The sequence below is a fragment of the Coregonus lavaretus genome, assembly GCF_964263955.1.
Source record: "Coregonus lavaretus genome assembly, chromosome: 10".
Classification (NCBI taxonomy): Eukaryota; Metazoa; Chordata; class Actinopteri; order Salmoniformes; family Salmonidae; genus Coregonus; species Coregonus lavaretus.
The window spans coordinates 43,200,014-43,220,342 of NC_139997.1; the positions used below are offsets into that span (position 1 = coordinate 43,200,014).

The following is a 20,329-nucleotide window of genomic DNA, read 5'->3' on the forward strand; positions in this document are numbered from 1 at the left end:
GATCAGCTCTTACTTACCAACAGGGCGAGCTGGTGACAGAACAATGGTGTGGATGGGTGAGCACAAAACACAAGACCGAGAGGAGAGGAGGAGAGGAGAGGAAGAAAAATAAATGAAAATCAGAAATGAATGATGTGGTGTTGGGTACAAAAGTCCAGCAGGTACAGATGAGGAGAGTGAGGCTCAGTCACCATGGCAGGTGATGGCATGGGGCTTAGGTAAAGGAAATAAACCTGGCATCATCTTGGTTTGGGAAGGTTTTATAGTAATACAATGTTCACATTGTCTTATTCACAGTCACAGATGTGGAAAGATCACAGCATCACCACTGACACACTGTGCTTATGTACAAACAAACAAAGGGCAAAACCAGAAAGCTGAGTCTCGCCTGCCCTTACCCTCTTCACCTCAAATACCCTTAAAATATCCTACCAGAGTCTCACTGCACCAGTTCTATTAGCATCCCAGTCGAGAGAGGACACAGTGTGGTGTTGTAATGTGCAGGCGAGTTGGAATGGAGAGTGAGATCCAGGGTGTGTAACACAATTGGTTCTGGTTAAGATGCTCATCTTTGTGTGGGAGGCTGGAGGTCCTAGTGTAATCATCCAGTCAGGGCCCTGGGAGAGAGAGGAACTGAGCCCAGCTCCAGGCTCACATCAGGGGGGCAATAACACACACGGTGGGGGAGGGTGGAGAGGATTGGTCTGGGCCTAAGCCCACCCTGCTGAGACTATTACCACAGCTCCAGGAACAGGAGTGGTGTCTGTCTGTCTCCTACAGTAGCCTGTACTCACCCCTGATGGTGAGGGTAGCCGAGGCCTCCACTTTGCCCACACGGTTCTCAGCCACACAGGTGAAGGTGCCCTGGTCCCCAGCCGATGCCTCCTTGATCCTCAGGAGGAAATCCTCCTTCTCATATCGGATGTCATACCTGGGGGAAGGAGAGAGGAGTGGTTGACATTAGGGTGAAGTCAAGCTTGCAGTAATCAGTCTTGCATCTCTGCTGGCTTGCACGCCATGACTGTTTACTAAACGGCTGCTTTGATACGGTTGGAAAAAGGGGCTACGTTCTGTATAAATAACAATTACACCTACAGTAAGAAAACCAGTCCACTTCTGGGACATTTTAGAGTAAAGTTTACATAAAATAATAGGCTGTGGAGATAAGGCTGTTTTGAAGAATAAAGCAAGGTTTTCTGAGACTCCCCGCTGCAGAGAGACTACATTCTGCTACGGAGGAGGAGGAGAAGGGGCTTTCAGCTGGAACCCTGACTGTTACTCTAATTCAATATTTATGAAGAAGAGGCACCCACTGTGGGGTGTATGCTGTGCTGTGCGTGTATGAGTGAGTGGAGAGAGAGAGACAGAGAGAAAGAGAGAGAGGGAGAGAGAGAAAGAGAGAGAGAGAGAGAGAGAGAGAGAGAGAGAGAGAGAGAGAGAGAGAGAGAGAGAGAGAGAGAGAGAGAGAGAGAGAGAGAGAGAGAGAGAGAGGGAGAGACTGTCTATAGCTGACGTTGGGACAATAACCGAAAGGTTGCTTGTTCAAATTCCCGAGCCGACAAGGTGGAAAAATCTGCTGTTCTGCCCTTGAGCAAGGCTGTTAACCTCCACAACAACTGCTCCCCGGGAGCCGATGACGTGGAAGTCGATTAAGGCAGCCAGAGCAGGGCTAACAGTCCATCACTCAGAGAAACAACAGTCCTAATAGAGCAGGGCTAACAGTCCATCACTCAAATCAAATCAAATTGTATTTGTCACGAATGTGCCGAATACAACAGGTGTAGACCTTACCGTGAAATGCTTACTTACAAGCCCTTAACCAACAATGCAGTTCAAGAAATAGAGTTAAGAAAATATTTACAAAATAAACTAAAGTATAAAAAAAAAAAAATATGTAACAATAAAATAACAATAACGAGGCTATATACAGGGGGTACCGGTACCGAGTCAATGTGCGGGGGTACAGGTTAGTCGAGGTAATTTGTACATGTAGGTAGGGGTAAAGTCACTATGCATAAATAATAAACAGTGAGTAGCAGCAGTGTAAAAACAAAGGGGGGGGGGGGGTCCTATGGCTTGGCGGTAGAAGCTGTTAGGGAGTCTTTTGGACCTAGACTTGGCGCTCCGGTACCACTTTCCGTGCGGTAGCAGAGAGGACGGTCTATGACTTGGGTGACTGGAGTATTTGAAAAAAATGTGGGCCTTCCTCTGACACCGCCTAGTATATAGGTCCTGGATGGCAGGAAGCTTGGCCCCAGTGATGTACTGGGCCGTACGCACTACCCTCAGTAGCGCCTTACGGTCAGATGCCAGGCAGTTGCCACACCAGGCGGTGATGCAACCGGTCAGGATGCTCTCGATGGTTCAGCTGTATAACTTTTTGAGGATCTGGGGACCTATGCCAAATCTTCTCAGTCTCCTGAGGGGGAAAAGGTGTTGTCGTTCCCTCTTCACGACTGTCTTGGTGTGTTTGGACCATGATAGTTTGTTGGTGATGTGGACACCAAGGAACTTGAAACTCTCGACCCGGCCCACTACAGCCCTGTCGACGTGAATGGGGGCATGTTCGGCCCTCCTTTTCCTGTAGTCCACGATCAGCAGGGCTAACAGTCCATCACTCAGTGAAACACCAGTCGTAAAAGAGCAGGGCTAACAGTCCATCACTCAGTGAAACACCAGTCTTAACAGAGCAGGGCTAACAGTCCATCACTCAGTGAAACACCAGTCTTAACAGAGCAGGGCTAACAGTCCATCACTCAGAGAAACACCAGTCTTAACAAAGCAGGACTAACAGTCCATCACTCAAGGGCAGAGGGTTTGACATGGCTACAGAGCATGGAACATTATGGAGCTGGACTCTCCCTTCTAAGGGGCCTCCTCTGGTCTCTGAAGCAGACAGACCAGCAGACGGTAAATCTGTCCAGTCTTCCATAACGTCTGGACATGTGAGACGAGCAGAGCAGTGAAACAGAATGAGGGGGGTGGGGCCACAGACACAAGAGAAGGTGAGAGAAATGAGGGGGAGAAATTTCGATAGAGCTTTCTGTCCGTTCGGACAGTTGGTGTGTCTTACTGAAACTTGTGAAGACTCCAGTCACGTATCTGACCCACATACACACCTCCCAGGAGGGCTGGTCTGGGAGAGATGGGGAAAGAGAGGGCGGGAAGTAGGGAAGGGAGGAGAGAGAGAGAGAGAGAGAGAGAGAGAGAGAGAGAGAGAGAGAGAGAGAGAGAGAGAGAGAGAGAGAGAGAGAGAGAGAGAGAGAGAGAGAAAGGCAGGTCTGGAAGTAGGGCATGTTTCTGGAGTCAGGGGAAAGAGGGAGAAAGGAGTGAGCAGGGAGCAGACAGACAGCCAGACGGAAGTACAGCCAGACAGACACTACTCTACTCTACCCCAGTCTGAGAGAGTGTTCCTCACGGCCACTTCCCGTCTCAGACACATGGTCCTGCTGAACACGCAGACTGAAGCCAACACTATCTTAATTCTCTCACACACCACTACTACTACTTCAGGGTACTTCCTTTAGAAATACACACTTACTGTACAGTATATCATGGAGGGAAACATATATTTCCTCTCATAAAGATCCCAATAGGGTCAAAGACTTCATATGGGATTCAACATTGGCAAACTGTGAGAGTGTTTTCTGTTACTGAGAAACTAGGCAGGCCAACAGAGATTCATGGTAAATTTAGTTTTATGCTGTGGTCCTAACCACATTTTGACTCCATTGGCAGCGTAGTCCTCCTGCTGTGACACCAGGCTAAGGGCTCTAACCTCAAACTACCCTGCATTTCTGAAGCCAGTTGTGTAAATGTATTATTGCTCTGGACAGTTGTCCTGATGGCCACTTCATTTAGATAATGATACATAGTAGTGGCCTAAATATATGGTATTGCTAGAGCTTGGGTCTTGTGTAGTGTAGCTACATAAATAAAATGTATATTTCTATGAGTCTAGCTAGGACGGGTAGAGTGCCTTCAGAAAGTATTCATACCCCTTTACTTATTCTACATTTTGTTGTGTTACAACCTGAATTCAAAATGGATTAAATATACTTTTTTTCCTCACCCATCTAGAGTCAATACCCCATAATGACAAAGTGAAAACATGTTTTTAGAAATTTTAGCAAATGTATTGAAAATGAAATACACCCGAGTCAATACATGTTAGAATCACCTTTGGCAGCAATTACAGCTGTGAGTCTCTAAGAGCTTTGCACTCCTAGATTGTACAATATATACCCATTATTCTTTTCAAATTCTTCAAGCTCTGTCAATTTGGTGGTTGATCATTACTAGACAGCCATTTTCAAGTCTTACCATAGGTTTTTAAGACGATTTAAGTCAAAACTGTAACTAGGCCCCTCAGGAACATTCAATGTCGTCTTGGTAAGCAACTCCAGTGTATATTTGGCCCTGTGTTATAGGTTATTGTCCTGCTGAAAGGTAAATTAATCTACCAGTGTCTGGTGGAAAGCAGACTGAACAAGTTTTTCCTCTAGGATTTAGCCTGTGCTTAGCTCCATTCCGTTTATTTTTTATCCTGATAAACTCACCAGTCCTGAACGATTACAAGCATACCCATAACATGAGGCAGCCACCACTATGCTTGAAAATATGAATGACGTGTTGTGTTGGATTTAACTCAAACATAACACCTTGTATTCAGGAGTTGAATTTCATTTATTTGCCACATTTCTGACAGTTTTACTTTAGCCTTATTGCAAACTGTCACGGTTTCGGCCGAGGCTGCTCCTCCTCCTGGTTCGGGCAGGCTTCGGCGGTCGTCGTCCCCGGAGTACTAGCTGCCACCGATCTATGTTTCATGTTCGTTTGGTTTTGTCTTGATGTTGTACACCTGTGTCTTGTTAGTCCTCGTTAGTGTCCTATTTAGTTCTCGTTGGTTGTGTGTGTCTTTGTGTGTGATTGCTCTACTGTTTCGTGTTGGAGCTACTATTTTTCCTCCAGTGTTTTGGAGAGGTTCTTTTGCACATGTTAATGCGCCGTTTGTTTTGTCGCCTGTGTGCGCCGTGTATTCGCCTTCGGGCTTATTGTGCTTATGTCTTTTGTGAATATTGCACTAAAGCCTTTGGACTGAGCCTCTGCGTCCTGCGCCTGATTCATACACCACACCCACCTTCAGCACCCGTTGACAGAATCACACACCTTAATGGAATCAGCAGGATCGGCAGTGACGCCTGTGTCGCTCGAGGAGCATATCCGTGGGCAAGATGGCCAGATAAGACAACTGGAGACCGCTCTACAGGACGTAATCAACACCTTGCACCGATGGGAGGCCAGCAGGGTACCCACACCTCCACCTACCCTGCCCACCCCATCGGCCGGTCCACCAGTCCCAGGTTTGGAACCCAGGGGGATTCGGCTCTCGCTCCCGAGGGCGTATGACGGAACAGCTGCCGGGTGTCAGGGGTTCCTCCTGCAGGTGGAGCTCTACCTGGCCACTGTACACCCGGTGCCCTCGGGACACGAGAGCGTTTCCGCCCTCATCTCCTGTCTCACGGGCAAGGCGTTGGAGTGGGCTAACGCCGAGTGGAGGAAGATGGACGCCCACACCATCTCCTACGCCGAGTTCTCCCGTCGCTTCAAGGCCGTGTTCGACCATCCACCTGAGGGCAAAGCGGCGGGGGAGCGTCTAGTCCACCTGAGACAGGGGAGGAGGAGCGCACAGGCGTTTGCTTTAGAGTTCCGGACTCTAGCGGCGGACGCAGGGTGGAATGAACGGGCCCTCATCGACCATTTTCGATGTAGCCTACGGGAGGACGTTCAACGTGAGTTGGCCTGCAGGGATACCCATCTTACCTTCGACCAGTTGGTCGATATGTCCATCCGTCTGGACACCCTGCTGGCCATCCGTGGACGTCCCGAGGGGGGTCCTTCCATTCCGCCCTCCGGCAACTCCGAGCCGAGCCCTATGGAGCTTGGGGGTGCCGGCGCTAGAGAAAGGAGGAGGAGGAGCCCGAGGGGGCCTGTCTCCTGCACCAAGTGCGGTCGTGGAGGGCACACTGCGGCCAGGTGCTGGGGAGGGTTCTCCGGGGGAGAAGACAACAGGCCACGCACTGGGGGGGCTTCCCAGGTGAGTAGACGTCCCACTTACCCAGAGCTTTCTGTTGCACACTTTTGTATACCTGTTTGTTTTCCACAGGTTGCACCTCATTCCCAGCATAAGGCGCTAGTAGATTCAGGCGCAGCTGGGAATTTTGTTGATCGGAAGTTTTGTTTAGATTTAGGGATCCCTCTCCTACCTGTTGAAAACCCTTTTCCCGTTCATGCCTTAGATAGCCGCCCGTTGGGGTCGGGGCTGATTAGGGAGATCACAGCGCCACTTAGGATGTGTGCGCAGGGGGGTCATGAAGAGACTATACAGCTGTATCTGATCGACTCTCCTGCGTACCCGGTGGTGCTGGGAAATCCCTGGTTAAGCACCCATAACCCTGCTATTTCGTGGCAACAGAGGGCTCTCGATGGGTGGTCTGCTCAGTGCGAGGGGCGATGTCTGGGTGTTTCCGTGGGGGCGACTTCGGTGGAAAGTCCAAACCAAGTGCCCGCACTGCACATTCCGCCTGAATATGGGGATTTAGCTCTCGTGTTTAGTAAAACTAGGGCGACACAGTTGCCTCCTCATAGACAGGGGGATTGTGCGATTGATCTCCAGGCAGGAGCAGCGCTCCCACGGAGCCATGTGTATCCTTTGTCTCAAGAGGAGAGAAAAGCTATGGAGACTTACATAGCCGAATCTTTGAGACAGGGATACATTCGGCCCTCCACTTCTCCCGCCTCCTCGAGCTTCTTTTTTGTGAAGAAGAAAGATGGAGGGTTGCGCCCGTGCATTGATTACAGTGGTCTCAATCAGATTACTGTGAAATACAGTTATCCAATCCCTCTGATTGCGACCATGACGGAGTCATTGCATGGAGCGCGGTCTTTCACAAAATTGGATCTCAGGAGCGCGTATAACTTGGTGCGCATAAGGGAGGGCGACGAATGGAAGACAGCGTTTAGTACCACGTCAGGTCATTTCGAGTATCTGGTCATGCCATATGGGTTGATGAATGCTCCATCAGTCTTCCAATCCTTCGTAGATGACATTTTCCGGGATATGCAGGGACAAGGGGTGGTCGTGTACATTGATGATATTCTGGTGTACTCGTCTACCCGAGCCGAGCATGTAACCCTGGTGCGTCGTATATTGAGGAGGCTGTTGGAGCACGACCTATATGTCAAGGCAGAGAAATGTCTGTTTTTCCAGGAGTCGGTCTCCTTTTTGGGTTATCGGTTGTCCGCGTCGGGGGTGAGAAGGGAGGTGGATCGTGTGTCCGCTGTGCGTAATTGGCAAACGCCAACTACTGTAAAGGAGGTGCAGCAGTTCTTGGGCTTTGCGAATTACTACCGGAGGTTTATCCGGGGTTTTGGACAGGTGGCAGCTCCCATCACGTCCCTTCTGAAAGGGGGTCCGGTGCGCCTGCAGTGGTCAGCTGATGCGGACAGGGCCTTTGGGAGACTGAAGGACCTGTTTACGTCGGCTCCGGTGCTGGCGCATCCGGATCCCGCATTACCCTTTCAGGTTGAGGTGGACGCGTCTGAGGCAGGTATAGGGGCCGTTCTCTCTCAACGGTCTGGCATGCCACCTAAACTCCGCCCCTGTGCTTTTTATTCTAAAAAGCTCAGCCCGGCGGAGCGTAACTATGACGTTGGGGACAGGGAGCTGTTAGCTGTAGTTCAAGCCCTTAAGGTGTGGAGGCATTGGCTTGAGGGGGCTCAACACCCTTTCCTCATTTTGACTGACCATCGGATCCTGGAGTACATCCGGGCAGCGAGGAGACTGAACCCTCGCCAGGCTCGATGGAGTATGTTTCTCACCAGGTTCGTATTTAAAATCACGTACATCCCTGGGTCCCAGAATGGTAAGGCAGATGCGCTGTCCCGGCGGTATGACACGGAGGAGAGGTCCGTTGAGCCTACTCCCATACTACCGGAGTCTTGCCTTGTGGCACCGGTGGTGTGGGAGGTCGATGCCGAAATCGAGCGAGCGTTGCGTACCGACCCCAGCCCTCCACAGTGTCCTGAGGGTCGGAAGTACGTTCCGCTCGAGATTCGGGATCGACTCATTTACTGGGCTCACACGTCCCCCTCCTCTGGACATCCGGGTATTGGCCGGACAGTGCATTGCCTTAGCACTAAATACTGGTGGCCTACTTTGGCTAGGGATGTGAGGGTTTATGTCTCCTCCTGCTCGGTGTGCGCCCAGTGTAAGGCGCCCCGACATCTGCCCAGGGGTAAGTTACAACCCCTGCCCGTTCCACAACGACCATGGTCCCACCTCTCGGTGGATTTTGTGACAGACCTTCCCCTCTCTCAGGGGAATACCACCATCCTGGTCGTTGTGGACCGGTTCTCTAAGGCCTGTCGTCTTCTCCCTATGTCGGGTCTTCCTACTGCCCTACAGACCGCTGAGGCCCTATTTACCCACGTCTTCCGGCATTACGGGGTGCCCGAGGATATAGTGTCTGATCGAGGCCCCCAGTTTACCTCCCGTGTTTGGAGAGCGTTCATGGAGCGTTTGGGGGTCTCGGTTAGCCTTACCTCAGGGTACCACCCGGAGAGTAACGGGCAGGTAGAACGTGTCAACCAGGATGTGGGTAGGTTTCTGAGGTCGTATTGCCAGGACCGGCCTGAGAAGTGGTCAAGGTACCTCCCCTGGGCCGAGATGGCCCAGAACTCTCTCCGCCACTCCTCTACCAACCTAACCCCCTTCCAATGTGTACTAGGTTACCAGCCGGTTCTGGCACCGTGGCAGCAGAGCCAGATCGAGGCCCCTGCGGTGGATGATTGGATGAGGCGCTCGGAAGAGACGTGGAACGCTGCCCACGTCCACCTGCAGCGGGCCGTCCTTCGTCACAAGGCGAGCGCCGATCTCCACCGCAGTGAGGGGCCGGTGTACGCACCCGGAGATCGAGTCTGGCTCTCTACCAGAAACCTACCCCTCCGCCTGCCCTGCCGGAAGCTGGGTCGGCGGTTTGTGGGGCCCTTTAAAGTCCTGAGAAGATTGAACGAGGTGTGTTATAGGTTACATCTACCTGTTGAGTATAAGAATATTAACCCCTCGTTCCATGTGTCTCTTCTCAGGCCGGTGGTAGCTGGTCCACTCCAGGACAATGAGATAGCAGAGACTCCTCCGCCCCCACTGGACATCGAGGGGGCTCCGGCGTACACCGTTCGGTCCATCTTGGACTCCAGACGCCGGATGGGGGGTCTCCAGTATCTCCTGGAGTGGGAGGGGTACGGCCCGGAGGAGCGGTGCTGGGTGCCGCGGAGGGACATCCTAGACCCATCTCTCCTGTCGGAGTTCCACCAGGACCATCCCGCGCGCCCTGCTCCGCGTCCTCCTGGTCGTCCCCGAGGCCGGGGTCGGCGCACGGCTGGAGCCGCGCGTCAAGGGGGGGGGGTACTGTCACGGTTTCGGCCGAGGCTGCTCCTCCTCCTGGTTCGGGCAGGCTTCGGCGGTCGTCGTCCCCGGAGTACTAGCTGCCACCGATCTATGTTTCATGTTCGTTTGGTTTTGTCTTGATGTTGTACACCTGTGTCTTGTTAGTCCTCGTTAGTGTCCTATTTAGTTCTCGTTGGTTGTGTGTGTCTTTGTGTGTGATTGCTCTACTGTTTCGTGTTGGAGCTACTATTTTTCCTCCAGTGTTTTGGTGAGGTTCTTTTGCACATGTTAGTGCGCCGTTTGTTTTGTCGCCTGTGTGCGCCGTGTATTCGCCTTCAGGCTTATTGTGCTTATGTCTTTTGTGAATATTGCACTAAAGCCTTTGGACTGAGCCTCTGCGTCCTGCGCCTGATTCATACACCACACCCACCTTCAGCACCCGTTGACACAAACAGGATGCATGTTTAGGAATATTTGTATTCTGTAAAGTCTTCCTTCTTTTCACTCTGTCAATTAGGATAGTATTGTTGAGTAACTACAATGTTGTTGATCCATCCTCAGTTTTCTCCTATCACAGCCATTAAACTCCATAACTGTTTTGGCCTCATGGTGAAATCCCTGAGTGGTTTCCTTCCAATCCAGCAACTGAGTTAGGAAGGACGCCTGTATCTTTGTAGTGACTGGGTGTATTGATACAACATCCAAAGAGTAATTAATAACTTCACCATGCTCACAGGGATATTCAATGTCTGCTTGTGTGTAGGCGAGTGACACAAAATCTCAATTTAATCCATTTAAAATTCAGGCTGTAAAGGGGTGTGAATACTTTCTGAAGTGCATTCGGAAAGTATTCAGACCCCTTTACTTTTTCAAAATTTTGTTACGTTACAGCCTTGTTCTAAAATGGATTAAATTGCTTCCCCCCACCCCCCTCATCAATCTACACACAATACTCCATAATGTCAAAGCAAAAACAGGTTCTTAGAAATTTTTGCAAATGTATAAAAAAACAACAACGGAAATATCACATTTACGTAAGTATTCAGACCCTTTACTCAGTAAATTGTTGAAGCACATTTGGAAGTGATTACAGCCTCGAGTCTTCTTGGGTATGACGCTACAAGCTTGGCACACCTGTATTTGGGGAGTTTCTCACATTCTTCTCTGCAGATCCTCTCAAGCTATGTCGGGTTGGATGGGGAGCATCGCTACACAGCTATTTTCAGGGCTCTCCAGAGATGTACGATCAGGTTCAATTCCGGGCTCTGGCTAGGCCACTCAAGGACATTCAGAGACTTTTCCCGACGCCACTTCTGCGTTGACTTGGCTGTGTGCTTAGGGTTGTTGTCCTGTTGGAAGGTGAACCTTCGCCCCAGTCTGAGGTCCTGAGCACTCTGGAGCAGGTTTTCATCATTCATCTGTACTTTGCTGCATTCATCTTTCCCTCGATCCTGACTTGATTAGGGATGGTGCCAGGTTTCCTCCAGATGTGGCACTTGGCATTCAGGCCAAAGAGTTCAATCTTGGTTTCATCAGACCAGAAAACCTTGTTTCTCGTGGTCTGAGAGTCCTTTAGTGTCTTTTGGCAAACTCCAAACATTGTCATTGGCAAACTCCAAACACTGTCATTTGAGGAGTGGGTTCCGTCTGGCCATTCTACCATAAAGGCCTGATTGGTGGAGTGCTGCAGAGATGGTTGTCCTTCTGGAAGGTTCTCCCATCTCCACAGAGGAACTCTGGAGCTCTGTCAGAGTGACCATCGGGTTCTTGGTTGACTCCCTGACCAAGGCCCTTCTACCCCGATTGCTCAGTTTGGCCGGGCAGCCAACTCTAGGGAAGGTCTTGGTGGTTCCAAACTTCTTCCATTTCAGAATAATGGAGGCCACTGTGTTCTTGGGGACCTTCAATGCTGCAGAAATGTTTTGGTACCCTTCCCCAGATCTGTGCCTCAACACAATCCTGTCTCGGAGCTCTACGGACAATTCCTTCGACCTCATGGCTTGTTTTTTGCTCTGACATGCACTGTCAACTGTGGAACCTTATATAGACAGGTGTGTGCCCTTCCAAATCATGTCCAATCAATTGAATTTACCACAACTGGACTCCAATCAAGTTGTAGAAACATCTCAAGGATGATCAATGGAAACAGGATGCACCTGAGCTCAATTTCGCGTCTCAAAGCAAGGGGGCTGAATACTTAGTAAATAAGGTATTTCTTTTTTATATCTAAAAACCTGTTTTCGCTTTGTCATTATGGGGTATTGTGTGTAGATTGATGAGGATTTGTATTTATTTAATACATTTTAGAATAAGGCTGTAATGTAACAAAATGTGGAAAAAGTCAAGGGGTCTGAATACTTTCCAAATGCACTGTATATCATAAAAAATCAAGAGCTTGAATACTAAAATATACATACAGAAACACAGATAAAAAGGCGGACGGAGAGTAAAGACATTTACGTGAATTATACACAATGTTTACAAAAGTATGTGGACACCCCTTCAAATTAGTGAATTCGGCTATTTCATTTGGCTATTTCAGCCACATCCGTTGCTGAAAGGTGTATAAAATCGAGCACACAGCCATGCAATCTCCATAGACAAACATTATATGTATATATTCTTAAATTCCATTCCTTACTAGATTTGTGTGTATTGGGTATATGTTGTGAAATTGTTAGATATGTCTTGTTCGATATTACTGCACTGTCGGAGCTAGAAGCACAAGCATTTTGCTACATCCGCAATAACATCTGCTAAACACGTGTATGTGACAAATAAGATTTGATTTGGAAGTAAAACAGCCTTACTGAAGAGCTCAGTGACTTTGAACGTGGCACGGACATACGATGCCACCTTTCCAACAAGTCAGTTCATCAAATTTCTGCCCTGCTAGAGCTACCCCGGGCAACTGTAAGTGCTGTTATTGTGAAGTGGAAACGTCTAGGAGCAACAACAGCTCAGCCGCGAAGTGGTAGGCCGCACAAGCTCACAGAACGGGACCACCTAGCGCGTCAAAATTGTCTGTCCTCGGTTGCAACACTCACTAGCAAGTTCCAAACTGCTTCTGGAAGCAACGTCAGCACAAGAACTGTTCGTCGGGAGCTTCATGAAATTGATTTCCATGGCCGAGCAGCAGCACACAAGCCTAAGATCAACATGCGGAATGCCAAGCGTCGGCTGGACTGATGTAAAGCTCGCCGCCATTGGACTCTGGAGCAGTGGAAACGCGTTCTCTGGAGTGACGAATCACACTTCACCATCTGGCAGTCCGATGGATGAATCTGGGTTTGTCGGATGCCAGGAGAACGCTACCTGCCCGAATGCATAGTGCCAACTATAAAGTTTGGTGGAGGAGTAATAATGGTCTGGGGCTGTTTTTCATGGTTCGGCTAGGCCCCTTAGTTCCAGTGAAGGGAAATCTTAATGCTACGGTATACAATGACATTCTGTTTCAGCATGACAATGCCCCGTGCACAAAGCGAGGTCCATACAGAAATGGTTTGTCGAGAGCGGTGTGGAAGAACTTGACTGGCCTGCACAGAGCCCTGACCTCAACCCCATCGAACACCTTTGGGATGAATTGGAATGCCAACTGCGAGCCAGGCCTAATCGCCCAACATCAGTGCCCAACCTCACTAATGCTCTTGTGGCTGAATGGACGCAAGTCCCCGCAGCAATGTTCCAACATCTAGTGGAAAGCCTTCCCAGAAGAGTGGAGTCTGTTATAGCAGGAAAGGGGGGACCAACTCCATATTAATGCCCATGATTTTGGAATGAGATGTTTGACGAGCAGGTGTCCACATACTTTTGGTTGTGTAGTGTATATATTGTACCCACAGTCATGCACAGGTAGACATACATGGCAATATATGCTATACTCATGCCCTCACACACAGACAGCATACACAAGAGCATGAACACATTCCAAATCCACTCTGTATCTCAGGGTAGCATATGTATAGTAAGTAGCATATTACATGTAATCTGGGCTTAAGAACAGGACTCTGTGGGCTTTGAGAAACAATGTTAGGCACCGTGATCAAAGCAACGCTGTAGTAACATGTCAGGTGTTTACCTGCTCCAGCTACAGCCTGGGACTCATTAGTCCTGCCTCACAATCCATATATTAACACTTGTTTCAATAATAGCCACAACAGGAAATCATAAAAGACCAGAAGGTACGTGTAGGCACCAGGGCACATAGAGACACACACTTTCTCTCCTAACCTGCTGCGGGGTATATCCACGTCGTCCTTCCTCCAGCGTAGAGAGGGTTGTGGGTCTCCCTGTACCTGACACCTGAGCTCCACACTCTCCTCCACTAGGACCACCTGGTTCACTGGCCGACGCACAAACGTGGGTCTCTCTGGAAAACCACCAAACACATAGACAGACAAGACAGGAGTCTATAGGTTTTCTAAGCAATATTTAAAAACAGAAACAGATAGCATGTAGCCACTGCAGCCATTACAGATAAGCACAGAGAAAAGTGTCTGTCCAGTATCTGTGCTTACCGAACACAGAGAGCTGAGCCGTCTCACTGTCTCTCTCCCCCACCATGTTGGTGGCCACACACACGTACATCCCTGCATCACTCTTCCTGGTGTTGGAGATGGTCAACTTCCCTCCACGAACCTGACAGTCAGACAACAGAGATGGCTCAACAGAGTCTACATCAGACATTCTGGGAAGGGGGGGGGGGTCATTTAATCTGTATATTTTAGTTATCCCTAATGAGAGCAGACACAGAGGACCGGGTCCTCAGGAAGTAGTACTCACAGTGATCCTGTCATCTTTGAGGTCCAGGCGGGCCTTGTCTTTCCTCCAGAAGGTGGTGGGCTCAGGGTGCCCACGAGGAGGCTGGCACTCCATGGTGGCAGGATCCTCCACCGCCACCACCAAGTCCTGGGGGTTCTGTCTGAAGTCATCACGCAACACTGGGAGAAACAGAGAGAGAGAGAGAGAGAGAGAGAGAGAGAGAGAGAGAGAGAGAGAGAGAGAGAGAGAGAGAGAGAGAGAGAGAGAGAGAGAGAGAGAGAGACAGGGAGAGAGAGAGAGAGAGAGACAGGGAGAGAGACAGAGGGAGAGAGAGAGAGAGAGAGGGGAGGGGGGTAAGGGACTTTCTAAGCAAGGTTTTTAGTTGGTTCATCCTACAACATTTGTGGACATAGTGCTTCATAATCCACTGTGCTTCTACTTTGAGGATCAACCAAAACAAATACATGGACAGCACACTGTAAATTAGATCCACTCTGTCAGTCAGTAATAGAGTCCAGGTACGGTAGATAGAGTATATTGTGGTGGGAATAACTGGAGGAGAGCCAGGGCCCAGATCAGATCTCTAGTCAAACAGGCACTGTGTGGGTTGGCACCAGAGCCCAGAGGCCGCGCTGTCAATCACAGTCAGCTGTGGAAGACGAGATCATGGGTGTCTCAGTCACACAGGCCTGGCCAGGTCTATAGAGCCATATGGCTGGGTGGGTTCTGTCCATAGAATTAGGAATTACAATTATTGTTATAATTTTTTACTTACTTACTTACTCAGTAATTTAATAGGATCTCTATGGTTTTGTCACTGTCACACATAATCCTCTCCTCACTCAGACAAGCCCTTCTTCCTCCTCTTCCTCCCACCCCAGTCACTCCTGCTGTGCCTCATTAAAGATGGCACCTCCAAAAAGTGCTGTGTGACATTCCATATGGATAGTGGATACAACAAAACTCACAAGCCATATGAGTCACATACAGTGCATTCGGAAAGTATTCAGACCCCTTCACTTTTTCCACATTTTGTTACGTTACAGCCTTATTCTAAAATGGATTAAATAAAACATTTTCCTCATCAATCTACACACAATACCCCATAATGACAAAGCTAAAAAAAAGTTGAATACTTATTTACATAAGTATTCAGACCCTTTGCTATGAGACTCTAAATTGAGCTCAGGTGTATCCTGTTTCCATTGATTATCCTTGAGATGTTTCTAAAACTTGATTGGAGTCCACCTGTGGTAAATTCAATTGATTGGACATGATTTGGAAAGGCACACACCCGTCTATATAAGGTCCCACAGTTGACAGTGCATGTCAGAGCAAAAATCAAGCCATGAGTCGAAGGAATTGTCCGTAGAGCTCCGAGACAGGATTGTGTCGAGGCACATATCTGGGGTAGGTTACCGAAACATTTCTGCAGCGTTGAAGGTTCCCAAGAACATAGTGGCCTCCATCATTCTTAAATGGAAAAAGTTTGGAACCACCAAGACTCTTCCAAGAGCTGGCCGCCTGGCCAAACTGTACAATCGGTGGAGAAGCGCCTTGGTCAGTGAGGTGACCAAGAACTCAATGGGCCTCCTGAAGCTCAGTTGGTAGAGCATGGCGCTTGCAACGCCAGGATTGTGGGTTTGATTCCCACGGGGGGCCAGTATAAAAAATGTATGCACTCACTAACTGTATGTCGCTCTGGATAAGAGCGTCTGCTAAATGACGTAAATGTAAATGTAATCACTCTGACAGAGATCCAGAGTTCCTCTGTGGAGATGGAAGAACCTTCCAGAAGGACAACCATCTCTGCAGCACTCCACCAATTAGGCCTTTATGGTAGAGTGGCCAGACGGAAGTCACTCATCAGTAAAAGGCACATGACAGCCCGCTTGTAGTTTGCCAAAAAGCACTTAAAGGACTCAGACCATGAGAAACAAGATTCTCTGGTCTGATGAAACCATGATTGGCCTGAATGCCAAGCGCCACGTCTGGAGGAAACCTGGCACTATCCCTACGGTAAAGCATGATGCTGTGGGGATGTTTTTCAGCAGCAGGGACTGGGAGACTAGTCAGGATCGAGGGAAAGATGAACGGAGCAAAGTACAGAGAGATCCTTGATGAAAACCTGCTCCAGAGCACTCAGGATCTCAGACTGGGGCGAAAGTTCACCTTCCAACAGGACAACAACCCTAAGCACACAGCCAAGACAACGCTGGAGTGGCTTCGGGACAAGTCTCTGATTGTCCTTGAGTGGCCCAGCCAGAGCCAGGACTTGAACCCGATCAAACATCTCTAGAGAGACCTGAAAATAGCTGTGCAGTGGCACTCCCCATCCAACCTGACAGAGCTTGAGAGGATCTGCAGAGAAGAATGGGAGAAACTCCCCAAATACAGGTGTGCCAAGCTTGCAGCGTCATTCCCAAGTACTGCTTCAACAAAGTACTGAGTAAAGGGTCTGAATACATATGTAAATGGGTTATTTACTGTATGCCTACATTCCCGCTGTATTTGTTTTCCCACAAATAGGGAGAACACATTTTGATCAGCAATAAGTGCATTTAGATGCAATACTGCACACCTTTGAGAGGGTAGCAACCCAACACAATGAGATGCCCTCACAGATGTCCTCTGTTCATGGCCAATCACGCTGGTGTGTGTTCTGATTTGAAGACATTGAAAGTCAAGCCCCCTCCCTGCAGTAGCAGCCGTGCATAGTGTGTTGTCAGGGTTTAATTATTTCAGAAATAGGGGCCCACCGCTGTCTGATTGGGTATCACTCAATTATTCCAACCAGCCGTTCAGAGGTGGGGGAGCAGTCACTGGCTGTCTACATTTATCCCGTCAGGAAATAGAATGATTCTGAAATGGGCTTCAATCAGTGGCGGTCAGTGGCGGTCTGTTTAAGATGAGGGAGGATGAACAAAAAAATTATGAGCTTGGCCTTATTTCTATTACAGCATATTGGATGACTGTCATTCATATTCCATTCACCCAGCTCAATGTAACATATATAGGTTTAGGCTACTACATGATACTCAAATTTCCCATTACCCATCATGAGGATGCTACAACCTAGCCTATGAATGAAAGTTTACAACGTAGGTGCACAGGTCGAGAGAATATTGAGTAATCAAGGTGACAGACAGTGACACATTCAATACCGCCTTGCACACTCTTGTCTGCATCTAGCTGCTCTAGGGTGTAATCATTAGTCCAACAATTGCAAATTAGAGTTTCTATTGGACAAATTCAGGTATGTTTATCCCCGTTTTGTTCCGTTTGGTTTCGTTTAAGAAACGTTTTCCAACAGAATCGGCAGAATGAATACATCCCTGATCACACGCAAACACAGTTCACTTTCACAGCAGCCACATAAAAACAGCATGATCACTTTGCTCGTTGTATATATATATATAATTCCTTCACGCAACTATGCACTCTCCTCCTCTCAGCTTTTCCCTTCACTTGTGGACTACAGTCAACATACTAGAACTAACGCGTTAGTAAACCCGCTAGAATCATGCAGTACAGTGTACAGTCAGAAAGCAGTTTAGCAGTTACACCAATGGGCCCCAGTGGCAATAAATTAATAAAACCAAAGGCAAACCTTGGATAACCATTGCCAGCTAGCTAACATAGCATCCCTCTCTGTTTGAGCCAGGTGTTTGATTAGGCTTAACTAGCTAGCTAGCTGCATTCACAGGCTAAGTGAATGCTTCTTGCTTCTCCTTCATTTTGGAAGAAATTAACTTGTTCAAAACTGTTCAATTATTGCCTTTCTCTCTCTTTGAGTCAACAACTCACCACATTTTGTGGACTGCAGTGCTAGTTAGCAGTAGTTTATGCTTTAAGTACTAGATTCATTCTCTGATCCTTCGATTGGGTGGACAACATGTCAGTTCATGCTGCAAGAGCTCTGATAGGTTGGAGTACCTCCTCCTGAAGTTGTCTTAATTACTGTGTAAGTCTATGGAAGTGGGTGAGAACCATGAGCCTCCTAGGTTTTGTATTGAAGTCAATGTACATAGAGGAGGACGGAAGCTAGCTGTCCTCCGGCTGCACCATGGTGCTACCTACAGAGCGCTGCTGAGGCTACTGTAAACCTTCATTGCAAAACAGTGTGTTTTAATCAATTATTTGGTGACGTGAATATATTTAGCATAGTTTTATCTTTAAAATTTTTTTATGACATTCACAGAGGATGGTGGTCCTCCCCTTCCTCTTCTGATGAGCCTCCACTGGTTTCAGTTCTCTTGCACAGTGGGTGGAAAAATATAATATAATGTGAAGATATTTGAAAATAAATGACAATATTCATTATGTGACTAAAGTGAGAGGGGGACTAGAGGGTGGTGGTGTATCTGGTAACTGCATCCTAATATCACAAACTGGTCCCGTACATGTAGCTTAAGGCCATCATTCAATCGTTGCCACCATCCAAGCCTCCCAAAATGAGACAGAAATCTGCACAATCTACATTATTTCAGAAAGGCTGCTTTGCTAAACACCAGAAACACAGAAAGCAGAGATGAAAAGGGCTTGAAACTGCATGTGAGCAATTAAAAGAGAGATATTGATTTAAAAAGAGAGCAGATGTTAAATAGAAGCAGGTTATTGTTTGTTCTGGCTTTGGTCTCACAACATATCATAAATGAGATATGCAAATATGACATGATGATTCTTAAACATCCATACCTCATCTAGGCCAACTCTAGCAATCAAGTGCTTTTACTTACTTCTTATCAAGTTACCATCTAAATGCTGTCCAACAACTAGGACTACTGCTGGCGTTGCTGGCTGTAGAATGGTGTGTTTTATAATATGATCTCTCTTGACAGAGGTCTGCTAAAAAGTAGTTGGAGTTTGTTGAATATTCTATGTGATGAGAACAGCCTGCAGGGGTGAGTCGCTTTCTCAACAGCAGTCAGAGGGCTGTCCCATTTCTGTCATACTTATGACACATACACACGCACACACACACACAGTGGTGGAAAAAGTATGCAATTGTCATACTTGAGTAAAAGTAAAGATACGTTGATAGAAAATGACTCAAGTCAAAGTGAAAGTCACCCAATACTACTTGAGTAAAAGTCTAAAAATATTTGGTATTAAATATACTGAAGTATCAAAAGTAAATGTAATTGATAAAATGTACTTAAGTATCAAAAGTCAAAATAAAATTCTAAATAATTTCAAAATCCTTATATTAAGCAAACCGGAAAGCACCATTTTCAGTTTTTTATGTATTTACGGATAGCCAGGGGCACACTCCAAACTCAGACATCATTTACAAACAAAGCATTTGTGTTTAGTGAGTCCGCCAGATCAGAGGCAGTAGATGACCAGGGATGTTCTCTTGATAAGTGCGTGAATTGGACCGTAAAAAGTACATTATGTTCTTTAGGAATGTAGTGAAGTAAAAGTAAAAGTTGTCAAAAATATAAATAATAAAGTAAAGTACAGATACCAAAAAAAACTACTTAAGTAGTATTTGAAAGTCTTTTTACTTAAGTACTTTACACCACTGCACACACAGATGCACACACAGATTCAGACACACACACGCACGCTCGCACACTCTCTCTCCAACACAAACATACTGTATACACACACACGCGCTCACGATCACGCACTCTCTCTCTAACACACACGCACATTCACACACAGATCCAGACACATGCACGATCGCACACTCTCTCTCCAACACACACACAAATACACACACACACACACAAATACAGTTGCCCAGGTTAAGTACAAACATTTTCTGATGAGCATATTATTATTTTTCAAAAGATCGAGAGAAACAACAGACACACAATGGGGGCTGGAACAGGGAGGGGGTTATTTTCATTGGGGGATTTTTGAATAAATAAACAACTTATCATGTCTGTGCCCTGAAAAAGTAATCAGCAATCAGTCGGGAGAAACTTCAGAGTAGAGACGTTGAGCATTTACCCAGGGTCCCCCAGGGCCATGTGCCCAGAACAGATGCACATTACCTATTAGAATGCTCTCTTTTTAGCAGCCAGGCAGCCACGGCAAGCAGGCACAGACAACAGACCAAGAGAGGATGTGGCTGGCGGCAAACAAAGTATCAATTTGAATTGTTCATAC

General features: G+C 47.6%; 1 pseudogene across 1 annotated transcript in view; it reads right to left on the reverse strand.

The window, feature by feature from the left end:
- LOC311136341 (roundabout homolog 2-like) overlaps window positions 1-20,329 on the reverse strand; it is a 254,109-nt pseudogene that overhangs the window by 61,597 nt on the left and 172,183 nt on the right. The window contains exons 3-6 of the transcript in view: window positions 14,231-14,388; window positions 13,966-14,086; window positions 13,679-13,817; window positions 721-931 (exon numbers count right to left, since the gene is read on the reverse strand). The product of the transcript in view is annotated as a roundabout homolog 2-like (transcript). The remainder of the gene's footprint in view (window positions 1-720; window positions 932-13,678; window positions 13,818-13,965; window positions 14,087-14,230; window positions 14,389-20,329) is intronic.